We start from the raw sequence: 27,933 nt of genomic DNA on the forward strand, positions 1-27,933 counted from the left end.
ACCACGGAATATCCTTCGCACCACTCGGGATTTTCCTCGGTTTTAAAACAAAATGTTTAGATTTTCCACAATTCCCTCAAAACAACTGGTGTGCAGTCATTAATCTCTAATTAATAAATTGATGTTGAAATGGAAAAAAACTTGGGGAAAATTATCATGCAGATAAGAATCACTTAGACATAGCATGTTAACAACTCGCACAACTTTACAACGAGATGCATTGCTGCATGTATGTACCCCGCTGTTTCAACAAAGAGTTTCTGTCCCTTTAAATAAGAAAATGGTGAAATAAAATCCATAAAAAAATGCAGTTGGGGTTTACAAATCTGGATTATCTTTGCTTAAGCTCAATTCCTCTAAAGAAGCCACGTGTAGAGTACACATCAATGTTCTCAGCAGCACTCTCTTGTTATGACAACATCTCTGAGATACGTGTACTAAATACCAGGTATATTTCATGATGCTTTTACTCTGGATTTCTTGTATCCATGCATACCATATGTATACTGATGCAGGACTACAAGTCCGTATATAACAGTATGATTAAAAGTCCCATTTGGTGATCCCAGTGCAAATGTAAAAAAATTAAAATTAATTGCTTAAAAGTGATGGATAAGGCATTCAAAAATTGTCGCTTTGAAATGAAAAATTTGCCAAAAAACAAAGAAAACAGCATGTTAGAATGAATATTTTAAACAGTTCTCTCAACAAAAGAAAACAGCAGCTAGTGTACATTTATATATATACTTGGTCTATTCATTAATTCAGCCTATTGTCATGAGAGGGTTTGTTGCATACAAAATCAGAAATTAAAAAGTTGTACAAAGTGGTAAGTGCCCAAAACCATGGGGAAAATTGGAAAGATTGAAAAACATCTCCCTAGTCGGTATATGCATGGTCAATCACAAGTTGTGATTCACAACACAGGTGCTCGAGAACTCCCATTGTGGCCTGTACACCATCCGCGATAATGAAAACGCTTAAAAAGGGTAGTTTTTCGTGGGTAAGCACGATCACGCAGCGTAAGCGTTTAGGGTGTCAAAAACATGAAATATTGGAAAAAGGGTAGCAAAATTGCAATTGCTAATACGCTGAAATGAAATTTAGGGTATGAAATTTGATGCAAGGAATAAAATCCCTGTTTAGGGTATTGTTTTAGCCAAGGGTTAAATCCTGGAACTCTAGCCATGCATTTGCTCTCCGATAGCTCTATATTCGAGGCTAGAGACCAGTGCATTCGAAATCTAGTCAGAATCACTGGTTCTTAGGGTATATTTTTGCAACTTCGGTGGGTTTATTTTTACAATTTACACCATTTAGGGGTCCATTTTAGTTTCTTACGCCGAATTACGCCATATTTTAGGGGTAAGAGTTACAAAGCCTTACGCCAATAAGGGGTGAGATTTTTCCACACTGATTACGCCATTTAATAGGGTCCATTTTGAGGTGCTGGGATGAGCATGCATACCACTTTGGTATGCGAGTGACCCCCCCCCCCGGGCATAACATCTCACAATCAAATTAAAAGGGCATTTTGTGATCCACAGCCCCCACTTTTTTCAAAAAAAGTTGAGTATTTTATACCACTTGAAACCTCTGGCTACATAATGTTTATGTACCAAAAATGTCTTGCAGATTAATTCGTTTAGAGCTGTTTAGCAAAAATATCGTCAAATTTGAATTTCGTTCTGGTATACCAGAACAAAATTACAACAGTGGCCTATGGAGCAGTGAACACATAATCATGCATAACTCATAAACGCAAAATCGCAATCATCCCAACTCAAATTTTGGGAATAAGCTTTATTCGTGGATATCTACTGAAAAATGTCATAAAAAGAGGATGCTAGCTAGGATCACAAAATACTCCTTTAAATGTACTGCAACAATATCGTGGTCATGATATGGAGTCTGCATCGGGCTTTAAGGTCATTCTGCCTACCTTGATTTTCCAGTAGCCAATCAAAACAAGTAAAAATAGTTGCACAACATATAACTCTTGATTTTAAATCCCAGATAAAAATTCCAGCACCTGATGAGAATTCTCACTGCAGAGCTCGTGGTAGTGATGTGGAATTGAACTTTACGCAAAAGATTCAGAACTTGAATCCTGGGTTTTCTTGACCCATGGCGAAATAAATTTAGGGGCTATCATTTTCTTTGGAAGGGGGTCACAAACCCGGTTCCCAAATTTAAATAAGTTAACGTCGATAAAATTGTGACCCCCCTATTTTGGCAACAAATTTTATGACCCCTCCACCAACGATACACCCTACCCCTAAGGGGTGGTGCAATAATTATGTGTACCCCCGGGGTGGTGAATTCTCAAAATGGTCTGCCAAAAATCAGGCTGTGCCAAAAAAATCTTTGCCCCCCCTAATGAAGTACAAAAAACCCTTTTCCCCCCCTTTTGATGTGCCAAATAATCTTTGCCCCCCCCATTACACATGCAAGATTTTGGGGAACCCGAATTTAAAACCTTAAATTGTCTTATCTAAACAGGCTAAAATTGTATTAAAAATCAGTCTTTAAATAAATAAACACACTATCTGTGTACCGCCTATTTTTCTTTCCAAAATTAAATTTATGAAATTCGAAGCTCATATAGGCCTAAACATGATAAACACAGCATGCAGTTCGGGAAACGAGTACAGAATTTGGGTGCAAAGTAAACGTGGAATTTCAGGAAATATTTATCACTGATAATGAATCCAAATTCATATGAAGAATATTTAAGGTCAAATAATTACTTTCGTCTCAAAACTGTAGTTGTTTTTGCAATATTAACACCTTTTTGCAGCATTTTCATCTCATCGTGACCATTGTTTACATGTTTGTCCAGGAGGCGTATGCCACCAAGAGCATTAGCCTCTTGGCCAGTCGTTCAAAGTTATTTTGGGTCAGGGATCAAACCAAAAGATTGAAGAAGGGTTTAATGTCAATTACCTTTCTCCTATAGGCCTACTCTAATAAAACATCCATGTTATTTTTACGCAATTACTGCTTACCATGCTTACAGACAGGGAGAGAGGAAGTCCGCTGTCAAGAAATACTACTAAAATTAGTGACGTTTATTATAGGCTTATCGATCTTTTTGTTTGTTCCCTTTTTATTTAACAACAGAGGGCGGTGTTGCACAATTCGGGAATTTCCCTGAACGTTGTTGCCCCTGGAATATTACCTGGAATATCATCTCTTTAAATAGGTTCTTTTATTAAATTTGTTTTACGACGGCATCATTGGTGGTACAATATTTGGGGATGGGAGGGACGGGGGTGTCCAAAGCAGGCATATTTAGGCCTATGTCTGATGAACATAATTTCACAATCATTTTTCCAATTTTTTTTTTCAATTTCTGTTTCTGTCAAATATTCTCATTTTGTGGCACTCTTTGACTATAATATTGTACAGGTTTCACTCTGTCTCTCTAATAAACAAGTTTTGATGCCCAGAAAAAGGTCAATTTCTGTTTCTGTCAAATATTCTCATTTTGTGGCACTCTTTGACTATAATATTGTACAGGTTTCACTCTGTCTCTCTAATAATCAGGTTTTGATGCCCAGAAAAAGGTCGATAAGTTCTGTTTCTGTCAAATATTCTCATTTTGTGGCACTCTTTGACTATAATATTGTACAGGTTTCACTCTGTCTCTCTAATAAACAAGTTTTGATGCCCAGAAAAAGGGCGATTTCTGTTTCTGTCAAATATTCTCATTTTGTGGCACTCTTTGACTATAATATTGTACAGGTTTCACTCTGTCTCTCTAATAAACAAGTTTTGATGCCCAGAAAAAGGGTGATTTCTGTTTCTGTCAAATATTCTCATTTTGTGGCACTCTTTGACTATAATATTGTACAGGTTTCACTCTGTCTCTCTAATAATCAGGTTTTGATGCCCAGAAAAAGGTCGATTTCTGTTTCTGTCAAATATTCTCATTTTGTGGCACTCTTTGACTATAATATTGTACAGGTTTCACTCTGTCTCTCTAATAAACAAGTTTTGATGCCCAGAAAAAGGTCGATTTCTGTTTCTGTCAAATATTCTCATTTTGTGGCACTCTTTGACTATAATGTTGTACTGGTTTCACTCTGTCTCTCTAATAATCAGGTTTTGATGCCCAGAAAAAGGTCGATTTCTGTTTCTGTCAAATATTCTCATTTTGTGGCACTCTTTGACTATAATATTGTACAGGTTTCACTCTGTCTCTCTAATAATCAGGTTTTGATGCCCAGAAAAAGGTCGATTTCTGTTTCTGTCAAATATTCTCATTTTGTGGCACTCTTTGACTATAATATTGTACAGGTTTCACTCTGTCTCTCTAATAAACAAGTTTTGATGCCCAGAAAAGGGGCGATTTCTGTTTCTGTCAAATATTCTCATTTTGTGGCACTCTTTGACTATAATATTGTACCGGTTTCACTCTGTCTCTCTAATAATCAGGTTTTGATGCCCAGAAAAAGGTCGATTTCTGTTTCTGTAAAATATTCTCATTTTGTGGGACTCTTTGACAATAATATTGTATAGGTTTTACTCTGTTTCTCTAATAAACAGGTTCTGATGCCCAGAAAAGGTCAATTTCTGTTTTTGTAAAATATTTCCATTTTGTTGCACTCTTTGACTATAATATTGTACAGGTTTCACTCTGTCTCTCTAATAATCAGGTTATGATGCCCAGAAAAAGGTTCATTTCTGTTTCTGTAAAATATTCTCATTTTTTGGTGTTCTTTGACTGTAATATTGTATAGCTTTCACTCTGTCTCTCTAGTAATCAGGTTTTGATGCCCAGAAAAGGTCTATTTCTGTTTCTGTAAAATATTCTCATTTTGTGGCACCTTTTGGCTATAATATTGTATAGGTTTCACTCTGTTTCTCTAAATAAACAAGTTTTGTTGCCCAGAAAAAGGTCGATTTCTGTTTCTGTAAAATATTTTCATTTTATATATGGCACTCTGACTATTATTGTACAGGTTTCAATCTGTCTCTCTAATAATCAAGGTTTTGATGCCCAGAAAAAGGTCAATTTCTGTTTCTGTCAAATATTCTCATTTTGTGGCACTCTTTGACAATAATATTGTATAGGTTTTACTCTGGCTCTCTAATAATCAGGTTTTGATGCCCAGAGAAAGGTCGATTTCTGTTTCTGTAAAATATTCTCATTTTGTGGCACTCTTTGACTATAATATTTTACAGGTTTAAACCCTGACGCTCTTTGATTGCGATCACTATTTACGCCAGGGCAGAGAATGGAGGATTTTTGCAGATAAATGTCGCATCCCCCGCATATTGAAGGGAAAATTTCATGTCCCCCTTAAATCCTCCATTCCTTGTGTATAATTTCATGTCCCCTCCAATATCAAGGTCAAATTTCCTGGCCCCCCTCCTCATGTCAATTAAAAAGTTGCCATCCCCTAAAATCCTCCATTCCCCTGGGGTAAATAGTGATTGCTGTCTCTGTAAAAAAATTCTCATTTAGTGGCACTTTTTGAATGTAATATTGTACAGGTTTATACGCCCTGTCTCTCTCAGTGGCTTAGCGGGGGGGGGGGGCAAAGGCAAAGGGGAAAGTGGAAAATCTAATGTGTAATTTCAATGAATGCCAAGGCTCAAAACCATTTTCACATTGATGTAATCATGGATTTGAGTATTGGTTGGAATTTGCCTAACTTCATGATACAGGACCTGAATTTGCCTAACTTCATGATAACATAATGGTGGGATTTAGTTATTTTAAAGAGTTTTCTGAAGCTGCGCCTCTCATGCTTTCAGCTTAACACATGATCTCATTAAAACTAGAATAAAATATCTCGCAAGTTTTTATGGTAGGCAAGGCCTTTTCTAATGTTGCAAGTATCAAAATCTGAGTTTTCTTCTTACATAGCATTACATTTGTAAATTCTCATACCGGTTCTCATATCGCTTTTAGATCGATTTTTGAGAAATATATAACCTCGGAATCAGATTATATCATGGGTCAAATGTTATGCGTGTACATTTTTATTGGACTTGGGTTGCATGAACTCTGAAGGAGGACCAAGACAATAAAAAAATGCACTAAAATAGGGAATTAAGTATTTTTTTGAGATTTCTTATGTTTGGGGGAGTATTTTGAGACCAGTTTTGATGAAATTGGACCATTTTTTAAAATTTGGACCTCTATGTATGACATTGACCTATTCGACCTTATAACTCCTGAACTAAGTACCATAGAAAAACATGACAATTGATTTTTTTACTGTGAGGAACAATTTTCACATTACAACATGGAATTATTTTCAAGTTATGTTCTCACTATGAATGGAACCAATCAAATTTGTATCATTTCAGGTCTAAGGATGCCCCAAAACATTGGTTCCACTATTTAAAATCCCAAACCCATAGTGCCACATACTAATATTTCACTTACAAATAGACATAAACTGCTCAAATAAAGAAAGTCCGCAGTCATAACCTGTTCTACACCGAAGCCTGATCTTGTTATGACAATTTGATTGATACGGTCGTGTGCAAACTCTTGTTATCTCCAATTTGATACCAAACACTTAAAAGTAACAAAGATTGACACCGGTTTATGGCATTTGGTGCATTTCAAAAGTTGCAAATCAAAAGTATGCATGCAGTCAAAATTGCTAAGCGTGGCAATGTGGTCAAGCTTGTTGCCCACGATGGCCCCTGTCGACTATCCCAAATGCGCGCTTCATTCAATTGTCAATTTAAAACGCATGGATTGCTACAGTGCTTTACTGATGAATACTAGGCACGATGCGATTGAAATGACCTAGTCGTAGTTTCGGGCTATGTCAATGTTTGCGCTCTGCTATTCACCTCTACAGGTCCGCGTGGTCTGTTTTTAATTTGCAACTTTTGAATATGCATCAAATTTCATATACTGGTATCAATCTCTATGAATTTAGAGTGTTTTGTATCAAATTGGAGCTAACAAGATTCTGCACACGACCTTATCAATTAAATTGTCATAACAAGATCAGGTTTTGGTGTAGGACGGGTTACATGACTGCAGACTTTCTTTATTTGAGCAGTTTATTATATGCACCTCAAAACTCAATCCCTGATTGATGATGATGATTATTAGTGATTCTTGTTATTATTATTATTATTATTATTTATGGTAGAATTGGACTGACACCAACTGCAACTGTAATAATAACGCTACACAACTTCAAGTAAACACACTCCACCACAATTCTATTACTGTGTACATAACACTTTTTTATTGATCAACATAATACTTTACAGGAACCAAAGGTCCCCGGTTTGAATTCTGGATGGCCAGTGGACTTTTTTTCACTGGTTATCATTCATGTTGTGTCCGTGGGAAGTTTAAATCCAATTACAAACACATCAAAAGAAGAAAGTCTCTGCTAGTTTGAGTGGTCATAACTTAGAACACAATTACTTAATGCAATAAGATTGATATGAATGTATAGAGATGTTAGCTGCAGTATGACATTTTTTTAAAGGCGAATCATAATGATTGAGAAATAAACGTAATTCGATGCAATTTTAAAAGTTGCACATTTAAACAAATTACGCTGTGTAAAACCATGCATAATGCTCTCCAAATTGAAGACTAACATGTTCCACTCACATGAAGTGAGTGTCGATCAGTGTCATCGATCGAATAACAACCCACTTTGAATACAGTCTTTTCGATTTGGAGAGCATTATGCATGGTTGACACCCCTTCCAATATGCCTTTACACAGAAAATTTGCATGCAACTATTGAATCGCATTTACGCAAGTGTGGTACCATACTGAAGCTAACAATTTACAAAATTTTCCAAACGTTCATATACATTAATACTGCTTTTACTTTATTGTGCTCAAAGTCACACCACCAGGGCATGCCACTCAAACTAGTGCAGACTTCCCTTTTTGATGTGTTTATTATAACATATAATACTTTATTTGAAATATATTCATATGAAACGCATCAGTGAAGAGGACGCAATGCCTCGAAATCATATACCAATATTTTGGATATCATTATCAAAGTATTACCATCACATGGCAATTGTTCATAACATAAACAGTGGCATAGATTTCTTTTTTACATGGGGGAAGGGGTTAGAAAAAATTCTTGGAGTATAGTGAATGCAGCACCTTTTGGCGACACACTAAGTTTATGGTACAAATGCGTGCAAACATGTTTGCCATATTGAAGCTAAACTGATGAAATATGGTACAAAAGTGGAATAAAATCTAATGGCCATTAATTAGGTAATTATAAAAACTACCTCAAGCGATGATCGCATCCTTAAAAAAGAACAAACACTCCTAGTAAAATGAGTGTTTTGAGTGAATCATGGATCCCTGTCTTGCTTTTCAAAACCACCCTAAATATGTGTTTTCTTTCATGCGGATGCTTACAACTTTCATATATCAGTGACCACCTGGATAACAACAGTGGTTTTCTTCATCCCTGTCACTTCTGCGACACTAAGTAGGGCAGAGGTACATTGCATGATCTAGCAAATGTAATCATGTTTTGCTAAAAATAGAGTTGCAGTTTACAATGTATAATTCACAATAGTGACACGACCTGGTCCATGGAAGCCAAAGGCGGCAAATTTAAAACTGAGATAGAGGCAAAAATATGGAGTGAAAAAAAAAGCAAATACAAGAAAATAGATATCACAAAACTTCATACCTTTAGAACTAAGTATGCTAGACCTTTGGCATAGCCTAATGTTTGTATGAGGTAATGATTATAAATTACAATCTTTGATAAAGTGCCAATTCATTTTCATTGACTCCATTGTTTTCATACCTTGTGACCTTTCTCTGCAGCTCAGTCAGTATAATGTCAGACTGCAGAGTTCGTTTTTTGCCGGCAAAAAGCCTTGTTTTGCCGGCAAAGTGGCAAAAAATGCCAAAAACTGGTAAAAACTCATTTGTAGTTAGTCAAATATTAAAAAGTAACACTAATTAAAAACAATAGCACACAACTTTTGATCAATCATTCAACATACTTTTTGTCTCGCCAAGTCCTTAAAATGAAAATGTTTTGAATTTGATATGCCACATTGCAGTTAAATCCACTAGTGAGCAATGAAAATCCATGCCGTTAATTTCTTAATATGTTACTTACCAAATCTGGCCTTGTTACACTCAGGAAATTACTTTCTATAACTTAAGTATTTGTTTTAAAATTAAAAAAGTGAACTATTCATCACTTTTTTAGTTATTGCCATTTTTGCCAGCATTTTTTAAGTGGTTAAAACCGTGATTTTTCCCTCCTGCGGCAAAAACCTGCAAACCCTGTGTCAGAGATGACAAAAATATATATTATTTCACATTTAAGGCACTTGTTACTCAGATACATTTATGCAACTTAGCCTGTTATTATGGCCATGATTTCTTTAAATACATTCTGTGTGCAAAGCTTATTAACCACTTCAAATATCAACAAATTACAAAATTAGTCAACCAACATGCATGTTTGGTTTAAGTTATTGCAAATGGTACCCAATCCCGTCTATCTTTTGGCAAGATCCAACATAATCTGCCATGCAGCATTTGGTATAACTGCTGAATCATACACAACGTCATTAAATGGGTAGAATCACTGGTGGTGGAATCGTCAAATGAGCAGTGATGGCACCACGGTGGGGGTGGGGGTAGGGGCATGGGGGTAAAATACTCCCCCCAGACAGAAGCTCTGCCCCCCAGAAAAATTGAAGAGGGGTGAAAAGCCACTTTTTAGCCAAAATTAGGTGAAAATGTCCCCCAGTCGGAAGCTCTGCCCTTTTGCCCCCAGACAAAATTTTCTGGTGCTGCCACAGCAAATGAGTCCAGAGATACCACTTGGTGTCGTCAAGATTTCCTGTAAAACATGGACAAATCCTGAAAATTCATTTTTCCCTTTTCTTTTGCACAGGAAGGGTAGAGCAAAAATTTCCCAAAATCAGGAAATTTCCTGAAAAGCAGCATCTCTGAATGACGTCATTGGACATTTTGCACTTGTTCGAATACTGTATAACAAAAAGCATTCAATAAAATCTTTGTACAAGTTTTACAGGTGAATAATATTCAAAAGAGGATAATCGGATTTTACTTGTGCCTTTCCATAATAGTTGATTTACTTCATCCCCATTCCCAAACTCAACCTGTGGTGAATGAGAAGTTATATCTTTCACATTGTTCTTGTAATATCACTAAATGTATAGGCCTAAATTAGTTAACATTGGTTACATTTTATGCTTGCAAAATACCAACATTTTAGTACAATGCTTTCCCAGACAGGATGAGAAAAGTACAACTTACCACTAAATACCAATATCAATGTTTCATGCAGCATTAAAAATGTGGACAACATGGGAATGTAACTCTGAATTTTACCCTAAAATTTCATGAACTTTTCGTCTGAAAAACTAAAAATATCAAAGAAGAGAATTCCATAGACGAGGACCTGGAGTTTGAAACGCTTTGTCACCGGTGAGAGTCCTGGTTTTCGGAACAATGAGAAGTGTTCTGTCAAGTGATGAACGAGTGGCATACTTTGGTTTGCGAAATGTGATCAGTTCTTGCAGGTATTCCGGAGCTTGTGAGTTGACACACTTGTATGTGCATAGCTTGAATTCGATACGCTTACGGATCGGTAGCCAATGAAGATGGCGTAACAGAGGGGCACTAGATGTGTCACGGCCAACCATCATTATAAGTTTCGCGGCTTAGTATTTTGTTTTCGTTGTAGGTCATATTCAGTGGCTCCAAACAGTCAGGCGTTACCATAGTCTATGCGACAAAACACACCTTGGCTGGCAACATGGAGGAAATCAATGGATATGCATAATCAGCTTTATTGTTTTATATTTTTAGGCATGTTACAACCACTAGTCCCACACATTTTAGAAAGCAATAAGTCATATTAATAAAAGTCATTTCTTTCTGGTGAAACAAGTCTGAATGCGACTTAACTCTTTATCGGAGAATGTGCCATGTACGTACAGGGTGTCCCAAAAGTAACTTAACATTGTGAATTGGCCATAACTCGCGTTGGGTTGTATTGGGATAGTATTGTTACAAAAATTGTGCAGTATGTAGATAATTCTTTTAGAAATGTTATGATACCAAACATTTATATCTACCGTGTACCGTAAAACCCACTTTTATAAACACAAAATATAAGTCTCGACATTTGAGGCGTGACAACACGATATAACGTGTTATCGTTTTCAAATCTGTTTTGTTTAATTTTGCTATGTTTGTTTGATTGTTTGTTTGTTTGTTTTCAATGCGTAATCTTCATTTTCTGTTTTATCAGGATTTTATATGGAAACTGCTTAAGTTGTTCTCCATGTAAAGTCGACAAACTGATCGTCTTGGGCTTTTCGCCACCGCTCTTCGTATGACATCGATGTTTGTAGCTGATCTTCCTGTTCTTCCACGTCCTGCCCGATCATGAACAGATCCAGTTGATAGGAATTTCTGCACTAGTTGCTGGATTGTATTTCGGCTGGTTGTATAATTTACATCAAAATGTTCCCTAAACTTTGCTTGAGTGAGTTTGTCCGACTTTGTCTCGGCAAAGAATCTGAATCTGTTGATCTATAGGAAATTCATATTCACTTCAACTGTTTTAAAGTAAAGTTTAATATTGTCAATATATCCTAATTATAATCTAAAACAACAGTAACGCTTACGCTAGGCCATGTAATCCATGAATGTTCTTACCTAAATGTAGCGTGTGCAGTGTGTGAACCAACTCTATTGTTCAGGGAAGCACATCATTCATGTGCTTGAACCTGAGACTAGTATACCTATACTAGTCTCAGGCTTGAACAAACAACATAATAATGAGCTTGCTTTTGTGGGTTTGATACACACATATGTACAGTCGCACAGTAAGGTCAAGGGGTCATCAATAATGCTGTTTTTGGTATCAAAATAATTCTAAAAGATTGATCTATGTGAATATGTTCTCCATTTTGGTATGAAGTAGGAAATATTTGAGATATGGCAAATTCACAATGTTAAGTTACTTTTGGGACACGCTGTACTTACAAAATATAAAAACAGTGCATGCAACTTATTTGATTTTAACTTATGAACCAATTAATACGATTTAAACCAACAGGTGCTCACCCAATCAAAGTCAACAACTATGAAAAGGGTCAATATGAAAGATTTTGTTGATGTTTTGGTTGTGTTGGGCAAAAGACATGATACCCAGTAAAACTGTACTATCTGCAAGCATTAGATATTGATTAAATAATTTTCAGAACAAAATCTGCAATAATTTGCACATAGAAAATATGAGTAATTTCAATTTCCTGGCACATGAGATAACAGAGATATGACGATGGAGGTAAAACTTTTGAATGATCCTTGTATAATAAGATCAAGACCAAATTTTTATTTAACAAACTTTTTTGAAACTATTTTTGGAATTCTATCCTTATCCATCTTTGAAAGGCAGCTAGGGGTACTCTCACTTTTCCAAAGGTCTGCCATTCCAAAGGTTCGATTTCTGAACATGCAATTTTACCATTCGCTATTCGAAAAGGTTCGCTATCCGAAAAAACAGTTCTCTAATCCGAAGGTTCTCTATTCCTAACATTCTCAAAACACAAACAGATTCTCTATTCCGAAAACAAAAGGTTCTCTATTCCGAATATGAAAAGGTTCTCTATTCGAATATGAAGAAATAGGTTCTCTATTCCAAAAACAAATAAGGGTTCTTTATTACGATACAAGTCCCAGTTATCTCTACTACGAATATGAAATAAGATTTCTATATTCCGAATATGAATAAAGTTTTCCATTCCTAAATCTAAATAGGTTTCTTTATTCCAAAATGAGTCACAAATTCCAAATTATAAAAAAAGGTTCATTTTTCCGTATCTGTCTATGACACGGTTTCAGATTTGAAGCAGGTTTGACTGCCAAAAATGGCAAAATATAAAGTTTCAAAAAATATTGTTTTAAATATGTTTTCTAGACAGAAATTTTGTGCAGAATTCATTTCTGAAGTCAGAAATGCACAATCTGTCACTGTTTTCCTGATATGAGCATTACAGTAGAGGCATATGCTTTTGACGGAAATAAAAATATGAGATCCATAAGTGACAACATCATCACAACATATTTGAACTCTATTGGCACACTTATAAAGGCTCTGCAAGGCTCACATCATGTTGTAGTGCAAGTATGACATCTGATTGGTGCACACACATTGAATATAGGTCACATGATTGCGCAATATTACAGGTAGTAATTGTTCCCGATTTTGCTCAAAAATGGGGTGGCGAGTCAATTTGATAAAAAATTAGAACTCAAAAATATGCATTTTAGCACAAGTTTGGTACTATATCCCTGTAGTATTGTATCATGGGAATAACTGATTAGTTTTTTCATGTCGCCCTCATATTTTTTTTTTTTGTGCGATTTTTGAAATGCCAAATTTTACGTAATTTACAGATGTCACAAATTGATAAAAAATTAGAAAAGAAAATTGAGAAGGAATGGAAAGATATTAATGTTATACGCAAGTAGGAACTTATACTGTGCATAACTGATTAGTTTTTCAAGCCTATAGCTCTTGTAGTTTTCTTGTAATCTTGATTTTTATAAATGGTGGGAATTTTTACACACATCAAAATTTTAAGGGGTAGGGGAAACATTTTTACATTTTGCAAGTCTTTCCCTTAGTTAAAATGAACAAAGTTAGGTATCAAATGAAAGCCCATTCAATACTGCATAGACTGGTAGGTCAACCATCACTGTAGCCCCTTCCTATCAAGAGTTATGATTTTTCAAATCAATTTTTTTGCCGAAAACGGCTTATTTTGGCATGTCAATTGTCACGAGGCATGTCATATTTGAATGATTCTGGCGTGCAAATGATTAAGTCAATCACAAAACAAATACCTGAATCCATCAAATAGTACCCTCAGCTGACATGTTAACATTTTAAAGGGCCATATCTATGTATATTGTAGACTCTATGAGTATACAAAGTTGGCATGTGAAAATTTTTGTCACCCAAAAAGTGCGTTTTTCGAGCAAAATCGGCCACAAATCAACATTTTGTAGCAAAACGATATACGATGCATGCGTTTTGATAAAAAAATCATGTTCTACAAACAATTTTACCCTAGAAAAGACACCTTAGAAATTAAACATAGCTATTTTCACTCTGGGGTGAATTTTTACACACTTTGGCAGTGAAACCTGCTTCAAATCTGAGACCATGTCCTATGTTGAATCATCCTTACGCTCTCTAATAAGACCAATTGGAGTTGAGCAAAGCACTGTTAAACCAATGTGTCATGTGCGGAAGAACCCTAATAAATGTCTGGTTTTTTTTTCAATTTCGATAGAGCTTCATGTATCTGGAGTTCCTCTGATTACTTGTAAAGGTAGAGAACAGTTTGAAGTTTGTAACTGTGGAGTCTGCAATGTTTTGCATGTGCAGAACAATAGAAAACTAGCTACTTTGCATACAATTTGCATATATATTAAGATGACAAACTGAAAATTCAACAAAATTTAACCATTAGGGTATAATGTAGACCTACATCACAAAATCACATACAAATGAAGCAAATTTTAAACATTGTTGTTCCTTATCTATTATAATATCCTTATATATCATAAATTTTAACAAATTTGGGCAATTTCTCTTTTTACATGATAATACAGTACGGCGGCAACCGTGACCTCTTTTGTTCGATAGAAAATTATTTCGGGTTGGTGAGCACGGTGTTTCATAACACAATGTTGAAAAATTTGGCTGGCAAACATGTTTTAGCGAAATAGCTCCAGAAATGGGAGACACAGGTCGTTTTTTGCTTAAATTACATACCTTTACCACAGATAAGATACCAAACATTTGTGTAAAGCATCAAAAAAACAAGTAAAAGTTGAATTATATTGAAAATAAAGAAGCTTGAACATGTCCAAAGTAGCCGGGAAAATGAGAAAAATTGCATGTCACGATCACCAAAATGGTTATATCTACAACAGGGAGTAAGTTACTCTCAAAACAGCCTTGTGTTGCAATCGTGCATGACCATTGGTGACTAGTGTCACTAGCAGGGCTGTCAACTCTCACGCATTGGCTGTGAGTCTCACGCATTGGGTCACTTTCTCACGGTCTCACGCCAAGGTAGTATAATCTCACTCCTAGGTAGTAAATCTCGTGCAAAATGCTGGAAAATGAGTAAAATCTCACGCATCATCAACCAAATTTGTTCGAACCTTACCGTAGAAATTTGATTTTTTTCCTCTCTTGTTCTGTTAGGCCTATGAGTATTATGATGATGATCATTTGGAAATATTTATATGCAACCTGTTTGTTTTGCCACAGTCTTCCCTGCAATGTTTTTCTTTATGTGTACATATCAAATAATGATATAGCGTCAGCCATAATGTACGAATTTCAAACCTGATTTTTGGGCATATTTGTAATTTTTACACATGTCCTTACACCATACCCAGATATACACCTAATTGGAATCAGCGGCTCGTTGTAAAGAGCAACTTTGATGATCTCCAATAGAACACCACAGTTAAGCGGTCAAGATAAAAAAATGGTTTCTATCATTTTACCTCATTATTTCTACTTCAAATGACCAGAAATCCTTCCTGAAAGTTGTTTACTAATATCGTAAATATTTTCATAATTTAAAAAAAAAAAAAACTTTCAACCTCCGCTTTGACTACAGGCACGGCCCTAGCCACTAGACCATCACATCTTGCTACCTTATTCTTGCACCTTTTACAATGTTATTTCTAATTCAGTGTCTCGTTCAACAATAATCTTTTTTAAACTGTTTGTAAGTTCAGTCAAATGGGATGAAATTACTTTTTATATTGACCTCGATATTTTGTAAGACATGGTAGTATTTTGTATGAATAAATATATATCACTGGAGTCAACTGGACGATTCTGACAATTATTAATCGATATATATATGGACAGAGCCAGCGGCTATTTTGCTAGTGACACTGGTCACCAATGGTCACGCACAATTGTGACACGAAGCTGTTTTGAAAGCAACTTTCCAACCTACGATTCGATTATTCCACAAATCATTTTTGCTGAAAATTTAATACAAGCTCACATTAGTTAATATCTATCATTACGGAAAAGCATACGACCGGCGTTTGCTCATAGTTGTAGATATAACCATTTTGGTGATCGTGACATGCATTTTTTCTTAATTTTAGGCTACTTCACACACAATAAACATTCATTTTGTCCACAATAGGCTACTTCACGCACAATAAACATTCATTTTGTCCACAATAATTGGACTTTTACACGTTACTGTTTGCTTTAAACTCATGTTTCATATCTTATCTATGGGCCCAGTACAGGAATTAAGCGAGAAATGGCTTGTGTATTCCATTTTTTTAGTATTTCCAAAAAACCATCTTTGTCGTCTTATTTTCAACATTTTTCAACACAGCAAAGGTCATGCCGGTAAAAATTACCGGAAGTGAGCTAAGATGCCGTCGTACTGATAGCTAGGAATAAATACCAGAATCATCTCATCTGAAGGTTACTTCAAATCATCCCAAAGTCATGGTTTAGGGAATGTTCTAGCTGTACTCTCAAACCATGTGACTTGGGGATGATTTGAAATCACCTCTACTTGAGATGAGTCTTGTTTTTGTTCCTAGCTAATTATGTTAAAAGAGACACACGTAGCAAACGAATTTGTCATATGTCGACTAAAATATTAGTCTAAATTTTGTCAGAAACACTCACTTGCGTAACATTGTGGGGCTTTACCATGATGACTGCATGGACTAGGCCTATACCCCAGAATCAATGCTAGACATGTTTCATTCAGTGACTGATATTTTACTGCTTCCATGGAGAAATGTGCCTGAGAAGGGGTAAATTTTGACAAACTTTACACTGAATATAGCTATAACCAAGGAAAAAAAATTATATACTGAGGTTAGCCGATGGCTTTGTGAAGTCATTTCTATATACTGAAGATATATATACTGCTGATGGCTATGATAAGTCATTAATATCTACTGAATGTAACTGATGACTACGAAGTCATTGCTATCTACTGAAGATAGCTGATGGCTATAAGAAGTCATTAATATCCACTCAAGATAGCTGATGACTATGTGAAGTCAGTGCTATCAAAGGAAGATAGCAGATTGTTCTGTGAAGTCATTGCTATCTACTGAAGATAGCTGATAGCATAGCCAACACAAAACATTTTCACAACATTTGCTGTTTTTAAAATGTTATAATAATGTTAAAAGTGTGGTTTTAGATTGGTTGAGAAATCACAGAAAAACATCTTGAAAATGTTTTATAAATATTTCTGATATGCAGAAACATATAAATTTCATATTTTATTTTATTTTGGCATTGTTTGCACCATTCATTCTCCATTGAAACAATCCCTTGTGCAAGACTTCTCACGGGGAGGGGAGCTGCTCCCCTTTACCCAGGCTACACCACTGTATGAGACCTAAATTTACCCATGATCCTTTGCGCATGCCTAACCCTCCTAATTATTAGCTTCAGTAAAATGGCCTAAAATTCAACATGGTTCAATCCAAATGACGGTTTGATTTTCATTGCTATAGATTCCAGAAATATCCCTGGAAATAATACTAAAAGTTTACCAAAATATAAACAGATATTCTATGGATTTTCACCCCGTAATAGTAGTATAAATAGAGAGTTTTCGACCCAAGCTGGTAAGAAAAATGGTCCCTGGTTTATTGGAGCCATTATGTGCTCTCGCAACCCATTCCGTAAAAACATACTGTCAAAACCCAATGGCATACCATCCAACCCTAAACTATGGCAAAGCACCCTAAATTACACTGCACAGGCCTATATCATACCACCAAACCTTAAGGACTTTGCTAGAGAGTGCAACATGATTCAACAACGACAGATTCAGAAAAAGGAAACTCTTTTATAATTGAAATAGAGATCACAGCGACTCATTTCGAATAAAGAACCTTTTTAGATTTTGGAATGGAGAACCTTTTTTCATATTCGAATAGGGAACTTTTTCATATTCGGAATTGAAAACACAGTTATTTTTCAGAATAAATATTTTTTCGTTTTAGAATAAAGAACCCGTATTTTCATTGTGGAATAGAGACACCATTTTCATATTGGAATAGAGAAACCATTTTCATATTGGAATAGAGAAACCATTTTCATATTCAGAATAGAGAACCTTTTCTGTTTTCAGAATTGAGAACCTTAGCAATAGAGAACCTTTTTAATTTTCAGAATAGTGAACATTCGGAATAGCAAACATTCAGAATACCGAACCTTGGGAATAGCGAACTTCGCCCGGCAGCTACATTATCTGGCTACACAGTACAGGATCATTTAAATGACCATATGAACAACACTTGTTCTGTAAGAGTCTGATGGCATCTTGTACTCATACATTTTTTGACTTATCAGATGTCCATGATCATACACATATGTCTTGTGCTCTATGTATGGATGCATTTAGCCTGCCACAACTTTGTTGATAACATTATGGTTCTTCTAGTTCTCTGCCTGGAGAAATCCTTTGTCCTCCTCTGCACATTGTGCCAAATTGAAGATATGCACAGGCATTGTGGAGCCTTATGTTGACATTGGTTCTCTGCAAGAAAATAAAGACCAAACAGTAAACATTTATGCAGTTGATGGAATCTCAAGCAAGGTTTGTTTCAAAAAATTTTGTACCCTTTCAATAGTGAACTTTTCCTTTGAGGGGTATAACACATTTCCCAGGGGGTATTGTTTATTCTGTTTTGGAAGAACTGAAACACTGTGTGCCTCAATTTTTGGTGTTATACCTTTATGCAAGCAATTTCACTGAACAAAGCATAATTATGATATCATAATCAATAATAAAGTATTTAAAATGTCTTTGTCTTTTTGGGGTCTCAAATGATTTCTAAAATTTCGGACTCCATGAGGAGGGTTCTTAGTGGGTACAGGGATATGCAGCAGATTCAGGATGCAATTTCAGCCATTTTGGTTTATTGATGACCCTCAATTTCTTGAAAAGAAATTTTTTTTTCAACATTTTCTTCAAAAATGTCAACAAAACAGTCAATTGTTTGTTGTTACCATAAGAAGAGGATGCTACTGTCCATTCAGTTAGCTTAGATTATTGGATTTTTTTAAAGATATTTTAAAAATTACAAAATTGTGGTCAAAACCATCAAAGAAAAGTGTTGGCACACCTTAGACCCAGCATGGTTTATACTTTTCAAATTCCAAAGTTCAATTTGAAACCCCCATTTCTTTTTTTGGTTGTTTCCTGCGATATTCTTATAAAATGCAGTAGAACGTCAAGTACTATAAACTTTTTTTGAATCAATCAATTTAGAACAATGGGGAATAATGTTACAATTATAATAAATAGATGCGCTTGAGATAGTATTCATTCAACTATCCGTATCAGGGTGTATATCTGGCAAAATAGCAATATTTGCTAGTAATTGGGGTGAAACTCACTGTTGAAACATTAGTTTATTATAAAATGTGAACATGAACTAAGATTTTCAGAACATAGGCCTGGCTTACATAAATGCATTCCTTGCATACTTATACACTTATATAGCCTCACATAATTTCATACAACAAAACCTGGTGGACCATCATCACCTATACACCCTATCCAATAACCGGAACGGTATAACAATTGAAAGGGCAGCCAAGACAGTTCTAAGTGTCAGAGTGACATGTCCCTAGTTCGAACTACAACCATTCATACATATCACCTGTTTTTTAACTTTTATTGTATTATCATCAAAATTAACCCTTTGAGGCCTCTTGGGTGAATTTTTTTTAAATTCAAGTCTATGCCCTCCCTTAGTTAAGAATGGACCATCCCATACGATTTGTGAAAAGGTTGCAAACCCTTTTGGTGGACCCAGGGACGTGCCTAAAATGAGGCAAAATTGAAAATAAATAGGGTTTTAAATTGAACTTTGGAATTTGTAAAGTATAAATCACCTTGGGTCTAAGGGTAAGCTAGCACTTTTCTTTGAAGACTTTTACCACAATTTCCTGTTTCTTTTTCAAATATCTTAAGGTGGAATCTCCCCGGTTGTGGGCAAAAATTATCTTATTTTTGAGTAAAGAACTGAGTAAGAACACATGATTGCATGATGACATTACAAATTAGAATTAAGGAAAAAATCCCTTTCTTCTGCTTTTTGTTTGAAAACAATCGGAGCTTCCATTCAAAAGTTATATTCAAAAATGTAACTTTGCGAGGCAAATTTTTAAAAATTAATTCTTATGTATTTTATTGTTTTCTCAAACTGCGATATTTAACGTTTTTCCCTTTAAAAAACCATATCTAACAAAATAATCATTATCATAATTATTTGTGATAATTCAAGTGTTTCGTTTCCAAATCAAAATTATAATAAAGCAGTGTTTCGAAAATATAGAAAATCCTAAAAACAGTGTTTCTCGACTAAAATTCACAAAATTGCTGATATCTCGAAAACTTTTTTTCGCGAACGCATGTCCACACTGTGTGTTGCTGATACGCAGGGCTATAAATTGAACTAGAAGTTTTTAATTCCAAGCTTGGGAACTATGTTGTTGCTATGGCAGCATCAAAATAGTATACAGCAATAATTATTAAAATTTGAATTTGACCTTTGACCTCCCGGTAGACCCCCAAGACATCACATGATTATCATAATTCTAGTTCAAATTCCAGTCCTGTCTATGAAGAACACATTCCAAACATTTCATTTCTATTGATAAAACACTTTTTGAGATATCATGTTCCAAAGGTCTCTACCTTTGAAATTTGTTTAAGATATACATGCCACCTAGTTATGGGAAGTTTCATTCACTAAGTTTATACCTGTACAAGCTTTAGATTCCAGATCACCCAAACTGGGGGGATTCCACCTTAAAAACATAATCCAATGTAATTGAATGTGCAGAGTTGAATAATAAAATCTCAGACACTATCTGCTGTGTGAGTTTCAACAGCATCTAGTTAGTCTGGTTTGCTTTTAAGTATCAATTTGGAGACTATTTTAGCACCAAAGCATGCAGTGCAATCATTGGATTCATTCACGGCTGTTTCGTCAGTGAAATAACGACTCAAACAAGTCGAAATACAAACTTTGACCAATCAAATATATGCAATGTGCAGGTGCCCTTGGTCTCACTAGCTCACTTAGACCAGATCGTATTAAGACCTGTACCATTGCCATGGAAAGCTCATATATAATTTCGAGTGTATGTAATATTGTATGTTCATGTATTAAGGGTCCCCTGAAGATGAAAACATTCTGCCTATAAACTATATAACTTTTCCAAATAATAAGTTTTTTCTTAATATCTCTAAAACAGTTTTGATGGAGTTGGGCCCTTCTTCCACTCAGGTATTCAATTATTAATTCTGAAGCTATAGGCGTATTTATAACAGCTGCGATACTTTTTGTGCAGACTTTACAATAGGAATAGACTAGCGGCAGCAGCAACTGAGGCCCCAATCGTCTGATATCCCCTTTCATGCCAGAGAAGTCGCATTGTGTGGATAATACCACTGCATGGCTATCTGAATCAACCACTGAAGCCCAATGATTGATTGATAGCAAATTCATCATAGTCTATCAAGAAGGACCACACTATTGTTATAATAAAAATAGTGTGATCTCTCTTAAAATAGTGTGGTCCTTCTGGATAGACTAGGATGAAATGGCTGTCAATCAAGAACTGGGCTTTGACAGTGGTTGATAGACAGCCACGCGGTGGTATAAATCCTGGTTTTAGACAGACTTGATGTTCGTCAATCAGAAAAGACATAATATGAAACTTTTGTAATGAGGTTGTTACCAGATGGTTTGCTTGGTGAGGGAGGAGCACAAACAGGCTGGGACCGAGAATAAATGTGATCACACCATTACAATCTCACTCCCTTCCTAGCGTACTGAAAAGGAACTCATATTAACACATTCATTTAAAATCTTACCTCCATATTTATTTTATGTCTCATGCATGCATCATAGATATTCAACAACATCATGTTTCAACCTTTTGATCAGTGCTGCTTTCTGTTGGAATTCCAGCTATCTTGGTGCTTTCTTGTATTCACGGTCTGATTATGTCCATCTCCCTTGCATGTGATGTCTTGATTCAAACTTCTTCAGCTCTTCATCAAAGCTGTCAACTACAATGCTGGAAGGAATTAAAATTAACAGCATCATTGCAACCACTGAATATTCCACTGTCCATAGGTCTTGTTTCTTAAAACCAGTATTGTTTCTTATGATACTAACTTTATAAGAAAAAAAAATTATTGGCAAATTTTTAAATACTAGCTGTCACCCGTGCTTAACCATCTTTCGCGGTCACCACAAATAACAGTTGGTTAATGCACTTTGATTTTGGGTGTGTAAATATTCTAATTGTGAGATTTTCATTTACCATGTTTACAAATATATTATAATAACAAGGTGGATTGTTTTAATTTAAAAGTACAACTGTTATTCACATTTCCTCACAGCACTATCAATGATAGCTCAATGATATACATGAAGTTACACAGTTGCAATGCATGTATAATGCTGATCACATACATGTATATGCCATAAAGCAGGGTCGACTTAGTACACATTCGTTGTCTTGAATAATTGGATCATGATTGAAGCAAGTTATATTGCCACCATACCGTCATCAGATACAACCCTATTCTACATATCATCATCGCAAAAGCTCTTTCCTGAAATACCATATTTCCTTGAATAGTCACTCCCAAAAGGGGGGATTTAATTATTATAGAGGTCATTTTTAAAACGATAATTCCTGTTAAAATCATTAGGTAAGGGACGCACCATTTGATACTCAGGGGGGTAGGGCAGCGAAGTTTTGTTTTTTTTAATTTCATGCATTATACACAGTTAGGTGGGGAAAGGTTTTTTTAGTGTTGTTGGGGAAAGTTTTTTTTGCTCATGTAGTGGGTGAAGTTTTTTTGTTGAAAAACTTCCTACCCTAAGCTTGAAACTCATGCGAAATGACAAACTATGAACTTAGGAACGATGACTTCCGGTTCACTTCGGGTTTACAAGCAGATATTCGCCAATTACCGACGCCATTAGTGACCATGTGTGCACCTTGGAAAGCTTACTACACAAGATAGCATGGAAATATCAGCATTTTTTAAACATCTTGATGAAAAAAATGGTGGGGTGTTTAATTGAAGGCGACTATTCAAAAAAATACAGTGTTGTAGTCAAATTTGTAGCAGTACAAATTCACCAAACTTCTATTACAAATTAGGAGTTTGACAAATTTGTAATTTTTACAGATCCAAAGTAGATAACTGCTTGACTGCCTCAATTATCTTATTTTTGAGTAAAGAACTGAGTAAGAACACATGATTGCATGTTGACTGAGCAATTTGGAAAATTTGCCAAATACCTGCTTCATTGGTTTGTTTTTTTCTTCTTTTAAGACTGAGAGGTAAATGGATCTTAGAATACATTTTTTTTGAATTCTCAAAATGGATTGCCAAAAATTGTTTTTACCCTTTTCATGTGACACTAACAACATATTCCCCCTTTCAACATGAAAAAAAAATCTTCGCCTCCTCCCCTTTTACATATCAGGTTTTTGGAAACTCAAATTATGTGATGGCTAACATTCCGCATATGTGAACATTTTCATACTGTTTTTCTACACATTTTTAGGGCCTTTCCCAACTTTGCCCAGGTTTCGCAGGAGCAGGTCTCATTAAATTTGTTTTATATATATACAGTTTACAAGGCCATAGACAATTTAACTGGACAAATTATAATTTGTGCACAGTACCCTGTACATTGTTGTCATCATCTGTATATAACTGGAATCCAGGTAATATACAAATATACTTCAGGTTGGTCTGAACCATGGTATTTTTTAAAAATGACAAATTCCAGTTTTCTTGAATTCTATATTCATTAGTCTGTGTACCGGTACTTAAACTTTTTTAAACAAATTTCTATCATTTTTAAATATGGTATTTCACCCTTTTCCATCTGAAATCGTCCACATGGTCAATGGCGGAAATCTTGCCATTTTTAAAATTTCCATCAAAAAACAAAAATATAGACAACATAGTCTAAATTAGGCTGAAGCTGTCAGATTTCAACTATTTTAAGCGAATATTTCTTAAACTTAGTCAAAATTCAAAAAAATAAATTTAACGTATCCTAGATTTTCATACCTAGATTTTGAAAATCAAAAGAAAAAAATTTTACTGAAAAAATAATTAGTTACGGGTCAAAATCACGGTTTTTGATGATTTTCTCCAAAATTGAGCATTTTATAAATTAATCTGACGTCACCCTTGGATTTGTAAGCTAATTTCCATTGAAATATGTATACTTTTATACACTTTAGATCAACAATTTAGAAGTTGTAAGGCTAAAATGTTTCCATAATTCCATGGTTCAGACCAACCTTAAATAGTACTACCAGATATATGCACTGCACATGCATGCGTGCCACATGATGTGATAACACAATCACCATTTGCGATAGCATGCTTTCATTGGCTGGGCCAGCAAAACACCCATAGCTACCGGTCAGCTACCAGTAGCCGACCTAGTGCTTGGCATGAGAGGGGTAGGGTCCGAACCCTGACCCAAAACAAACTCTTTAATCTTTCCAGATTCCAAAAGCCATTGGGGCTCAAATATCCAATAAAAGCTGTACATTTGTGAAGATTATCATTCATCCAAGTAGTAAACAATAATAATATTTGTATTAGTCTCGTCAATTGGACTTTCAATTTTTGAGTGGGAAATTTCACGTTCAATTAGCCCTACCGACTTTAGGCGGTAAATGTTTATTGAACTGTGAAGTGGATTCTTTCGAATCACAGGTTTAATACATTTGAATTCAACCTGATAGATATCTTCTTGATCGCTAAACTGTATAGGCTCCTGCAAAGTTATGACGTAGGCCACTCCGTCCTCCTGTTTCACATAAATTTGCTCATACCAATTACCATCTGCTTTCTCTGTTCAAGATTTATATCCTTGTCGTCAAAAGAATGTTTGCATAGTCTCCACAACCAGTGCTGGCTCGTCTATGCTGGTACATGCATTCTGCAAACTTGGCAGGAGCTCATGCCAATAGTCAATACTTGGCGGAAGCCTACAGTTCAGCGATCAAAAAGATATCTCTCAGATTGAACTCCAATGTGACCAGTGATACAACAACATCTGAACTTTTACTGGCAGATGATCAGAAGGGCTAATGATGCGTACTGGGATGAACATGAAAATTTCCCACTCAAAAATATTAAGTCCAGTTGACTAGATTATACTAGTAATATAAATATTATTATTTCATAAAAGTAAAAAGCTGTCTTCAATGAATCAAAATTTATGAGTATTATCTCATTTTACATCATATAACAACTTTGTCAAAGTACTTGTCATGAAGACAGAAACTTTTACCATACCTTACCTTCTTTTTTCAGCAGCACCTTTAAAGACCCTTTTCTCCTTTGTTTTATCTCCAAATCAAATACTTCACTAATCACTGCACTCCGCTGACAGCCCTGATCTGAATCCCCAGTTGCACTATTGTCACTCATTGTGATGAATTATCTGTAAAACAACCAAGCAAGCAAACAAACGAAAATACTCATTAAAGATCCATCAGAATACCAAATACCCTCTAAAAAGGGGAGCATGATCACAAACCCGGAAGAATGAACACACAATGGTTTTGCACATGTTATGTGATTTTCAGTATTAATTAAAAACCTATAATATTAGCAGGGTGCACTACTGTACCTTGATGAATTTAGATGTTTTAAATATCTTTTGAGGCATAGTAAAAAAAAGCAACACAAAAAATACTAAAATTGTCCCTCATGGAACAAATGGAATGTCCAGCATAAATGTATGAACCTCTGGCTCTGCATGCCTCTTGCCTACATGTACAAGGGCACCCTCTTTTGTGCCCTACACCCCATGGGGGTCCCTGGGTATTGATCAGTATTCAGTAGGTATCTATCATAATTATGTGGAAAAAAATTCATGAAAAATTATTATTTTCAAGACTACTGTACATATATGTAACATGAATATGGTCTCTCTAAGACAAGCAAATTTGAGAAAAAAGGTATTGCTCAATAGATCATGCATATTAAAGGTCCTATGGAAACTTTCTGACCTTGTGAGTTTCAAGTAACAGTTTTCAAGTACCGTAGTGTAATAAAGGATCAATTGGACCAATCGTCAACATTGTTAGAATAATTTCACCACACAAAAACATCAGGTGAAATATTTGCAAAGCTCCATTCTGATTGGTGATTAAAGTAATGATATCATGTAATTAACCAATCAGAGGCCATGTTAGATTGGCAGGTAGTGTTCAGGGGGTTACTAACTGGTTTAGAGTCCATAAAATTGATATTTTACTTACTAGTTAGGGAATAAGATAATGCCAGTGACATTTGCCATACTTGTTTGAGTGCATTTTCGTCCATGCTCAAGGATGATACCCCCTTGACAATGTTAAGTGTCCCCTACCCCAGCCCTGCACACACTACATGTAGTAAAGAACCCCTTCCCTGCCAGCGCAAACATTGATTAACCTGATATGTGTTTCGACTAGGTGATATGAACAAAATTATGGTAGTTTGAAGGTGGTAGACTTGGGAATAAATGAAAGTAGCATGTGACTCTATACTACCGTAAACATTTAAAAACACATAAAATTAGCTAATTAGCATAATTAATTAGCCGATAATGTCATATTTTCAAAAAAAATTTGGAGCCTCAACCGAACATCTTATAAAGCTCATTGAGGTATCAAATTGAAGCTCTTTCGACAGAGATCTGTTATAAACTTCTTTGCAAAGACTTCTAAGGGAGGGGGTTAGGTTATTCACTGTCTGTGAAAAACCAAAATCTGGAATGATCAAATATCGCTCAATTATCAGAATTTGTCATTTTAGTGAATACAATATACTTTTACATTTTTCAATTGAGGTTTAAAATACAGATCACAGATTAAAGTACAATCATGCAAAGTTTCAAGTTCATAGGGGATGTAGTTTTGACTCTCACATTTTATGGAGATCATAAACTCATGAGAAATGAAATGATAGAAAATTTGCATTGAAAGTAATTAGTTTAAATTCCTTGATTAAAAAACACAGAAAATCATGATTTTCACTTCAAAATTAGTCTTTTTGAGAGATACATGTAGTACCGTAACATCATTTGGGACATCTGTCAAAAACATGTGTTTGGTTCAGCATTGGTTCTGATAATCTAATGTTAATTTATAAATTTGGTCAACAAGGCTTGGCAAAAGCAATAAAATACATAAGAAATTGAATATGTACACATTTTCTATGGGAAAGCAATTTGAATTCAAAATTGTGGTCATTAGCAAAATAATGTTTGATAAGTTCTAACTTGGAATTTTGAATGGAAAGTCAGATTTCAGTCAAATAAAAAGCAAAATACAGTTTTGTTTTTTAATGACAGAAAATAAGAAAAATGCTGTTTTTACCACCCAATCCCAGGTCTACCACACCGAAAGTTGTATTAGAGTCACAATCACACGGTAGCTGTGAGCAGCAAGTTTTAAAAATAATCGACTGATAAAGAAGACTAAACAGATGCTCCCGCGAAACTATATTTACACGTAACATTAAAGTACTTGAGTTATATTGTTAACTTTCTATGATATTTTATGCAATTTTGAGTCCCATATTCACCAAAAAATCCAAGTTTTTCACATTATTCTTAATTGTTCTTTCTGGACGATGCATCCATTCATATAATAAATGCTGTACATCGACACAGCAATTTACATCAGTGTCCCGTGGCTAAATGGTTAGCGCGTTCGACTCCGGATACGCTGACCCAAGTTCGATATCCGATGACCAAGTGATTTTTTTCAATATTTTATTAAACAATTTATT

At 35.3% G+C, this 27,933-nt stretch overlaps 1 protein-coding gene and 1 long non-coding RNA gene across 2 annotated transcripts in view; both read right to left on the bottom strand.

The window, feature by feature from the left end:
• The window catches only part of LOC140168988 (galactose-3-O-sulfotransferase 3-like), a 72,095-nt gene that overhangs the window by 33,136 nt on the left and 11,026 nt on the right, over positions 1-27,933 (bottom strand). The window lies entirely within an intron of this gene.
• On the bottom strand, positions 10,794-12,316 carry LOC140169881 (uncharacterized). The gene is made up of 2 exons (XR_011861423.1): positions 11,805-12,316; positions 10,794-11,766 (listed from the first exon to the last, which is right to left on the bottom strand). It is a non-coding gene; the product is annotated as an uncharacterized lncRNA (long non-coding RNA).

The sequence above is a fragment of the Amphiura filiformis genome, chromosome 14 (assembly GCF_039555335.1).
Source record: "Amphiura filiformis chromosome 14, Afil_fr2py, whole genome shotgun sequence".
In the NCBI taxonomy this organism is placed as follows: domain Eukaryota; kingdom Metazoa; phylum Echinodermata; class Ophiuroidea; order Amphilepidida; family Amphiuridae; genus Amphiura; species Amphiura filiformis.